Below are 3,109 nucleotides of genomic sequence, written 5' to 3' on the forward strand. Positions count from 1 at the left end.
CACGGCGCGGGCCGCAGCGCCACGCGGGACGGGCCTTGGCCTCGGCCCTCTCTGACCTAATCGAGGAGCGGGAGGGCAAAAGCCAGGCCAGCGACCGGAGCGGCGCGAAGGGCAGGGTTTCTAAGGCCCAACTGGAAAGAGTTCCCTTAAACTAAACGGTTGGCGGCAGGTTCGAGTATTGCTTGGCGTCCACGCAGCTGCTCCCGCAGCTTCAGGCTCGGCCCCGCCGCCTCTGAGAGCGGAACTCCGGGAGGCTGTAGGCCCCGCCTCCTCTCGGTCCGGCGCGTGCGCAGAGATGTTAATATACTAAAGTGTCTCTGCCTTCCTCTTTTCCTCGTAGCAGCGATGGCCGAGTGGTTAAGGCGTTGGACTTGAAATCCAATGGGGTCTCCCCGCGCAGGTTCGAACCCTGCTCGCTGCGGAAGCGGGCGGCTTCTCCTTTTACTACGGATGCTTTCAAATGATAGCGCTTACTCTTCCTGCTTCATTTCCCTGACGTGCTGGCTAAATGGAGCACGTCTACAGAAAACTTGAATGCACCAGATAAAAGCCAATAAATGTCAGTGTGACAAACATACACTGTTTACACGAAAAGATAAAAATCGTCCTTTGTTCTAAACGGTAAGCTAACAGTTTTAAAATCTTGTTCTTCAATGTGAATAGCAAAGTCGCAAAATAAAATTAATATAAATAGTTTTCAGGCTATGACAATCTAAACAAGCTATCATCTCATTAAAACTGATAACAAGGCTAATGCTCCGTCTCCTTCCATCTCAGGATTACCTTCAACGGTTCCCCCACTACATCCAAAAGTGGTGTGAAATAGGAGATAATAAAATCTTTTGAAAGTTCGACTTCTAAACCATGAGATTATATCCACATAATGGAACACTATGCACATAGCCACTAAAACGATGTTAATGACATGGGAAGGCCTTCCCGATGCATTGCCAAGTGCAAAAAGTTGGACAGTTTGGAAAACAATTTATATTATGACCACATTTTTGTTCAACAATTCAGTTGTGTGACGAGAATGGGAGAAAAAGAGGGAATGGATGAGAGGCTGGAAGAAATAACCGTAACTTTTATCTCTGGATGGTGGGATTTAAATTTTCTTAACAGTTTTTAAACTAGTTTCCAATCATACATTGACCCAGTGTTTTCTTAATAATAAAAGAAAATTGTGAGGTTAGTCTTTGAGACCCTGTACAACCCCTTCTGCTCCCTTTCCGTCCACCTTTCCCTTTCTCCCTCCCACCCCATACTTTCCAGATGTCCTTGGGAATTCCCTGACACCTCACAGCTGGAGACAGCCTTCTGTGATACCTGAAGTACATTCCCCCACACAGCCCCCATCCCACTATGTACAATCACCACATTCACATCTTCAGTCCATCCTCCCTACCCGACCCCATCCTCTTCTGCTCCCATTCAAGTCACTTATAAATAACTGCATTCGTTTCCTAGCTCATCTCCTTCCCTGTTTCAGTCAGGATCACACTGAGCTGCAAATGACGGAAAACCCAACTCCAGTGAGTGACTTAAACACATAGGGCAGTGGTTCTCAACCTTGGCTGCACATTAGAATCACCTGGGAATCTTTTTTTAAAATCCTGATTTCTGGGCCTCATCCTCCGGAAATTCTGTTTCTTTGTTACTCCTGTTGTGGCCTCACCCCATAACAAAGAAACAGAATTTCCGGAGGATGAGGCCCAGAAATCAGGATTTTAAAAAAAGATTCCCAGGTGATTCTAATGTGCAGCCAAGGTTGAGAACCACTGCCATAGGGGTTTCTCTCAAACCTGGGAGTAGGCACTTCTCCGATGGAACAGCGGACAGGGTTGTTTCCCTCTGTCTGCTCTGCCATTCTTAACGCACTGTCTCTAGTTTGACCAAATCTCTGTCCCTGTGGTCAACAGAGCCCAGGCTTTGTTCCCAAGATTATCTGATGCTGATCATAAACTCGTTGTCTTAATGCTTAAATGAACGGTCTTGCAAGGCAGAAGGAGGTGGGTGGGTCAGGGTGCTGGGTAGGGCCAGTCTGAATCGGCTCTCGGTCTCGGTTTCCCAGTTCCACTTGCCCAGGAATTTCCCTGGCTTCTAACTCTCCTGCCTCACTTACATGTATAACCTGGCACAGTCCCAGCTCCTTTGCAAGGCTGACTTGAGGGTTAGATTCATTTTAGAAACTAACTTATTTCTAAAATGCAGGCAGAGGTGTTCAGAGGTGCTGTTATCTGTAGCTTTTCCTGTTCCTGCGTTTGCCATGAAAATCAGCCACGATATCGTTCAGATCTACTTGTGACAATGTGATTTCGGTTTACATTCATCCAGGCTAGAAAAATGACCACTGCTCAGGCAGATGGATGCTTCCCGAGCCACTCATCTCTAACACAATATATTAGCACCACCTTCGAGTGGGATGTCTTTCTAAATTATTCTTTGTTTCTCCCCCACCGCTTTTTAAGATTCGTTAAAAAAAAATAATAACCGTCTAACCATTTTTCTCAAGACTGTCTCTACAAAACATCCAGCCTGTCACTCACTGACTAAGCTGTATAACCCTATTTCAATATTTTATTTACTCTTTTTTCTTACCTTTTTTAAATTTTTTTAATATATTTTATTGATTTTTTTACAGAAAGGAATGGAGAGGGATAAAGAGTCAGAAACATCGATGAGAGAGAAACATCGATTGGCTGCCTCCTGCACGCCCCCACTGGGGATGTGCCCGAAACCAAGGTACATGCCCTTGACCAGAATCGAACCTGGGACCTTACAGTCCGCAAGCCGACGCTCTATCCACTAAGCAAACCAGTCAGGGCTTATTACCTATTATTATTACTACAGCATTTGAGAATTTCTCATTAGAGGGAATGTTTGACTATTGGGGAAATAAAAAGATATTTTCATCTTCCCAGCAAAACCCACCACACAAGCTGTAACATTTCCCAGTTATGACTCGTCTGCAATCCCACTGATTCTGGTGGGTGCTATCCACTTTTTAAAGATGATTAAATTATCAAACTGCTTGTATGTCATTATTCAGGTACGGTGGGGCCAACAGATCAGATTGCCACTGAAAAGATCATGTGTTACAATTCCCACG

At 45.2% G+C, this 3,109-nt stretch overlaps 1 non-coding gene across 1 annotated transcript; it reads left to right on the forward strand.

Moving 5' to 3' along the window:
* Positions 1-339: 339 nt before the first annotated feature.
* TRNAS-UGA lies at positions 340-421 on the forward strand. Its single transcript has one exon. It is a non-coding gene; the product is annotated as a tRNA-Ser (tRNA).
* The last annotated feature ends 2,688 nt before the right edge of the window (positions 422-3,109 follow it).

This window comes from Myotis brandtii, unplaced genomic scaffold, assembly GCF_000412655.1.
Source record: "Myotis brandtii unplaced genomic scaffold, ASM41265v1 scaffold499, whole genome shotgun sequence".
Taxonomy (NCBI): domain Eukaryota; kingdom Metazoa; phylum Chordata; class Mammalia; order Chiroptera; family Vespertilionidae; genus Myotis; species Myotis brandtii.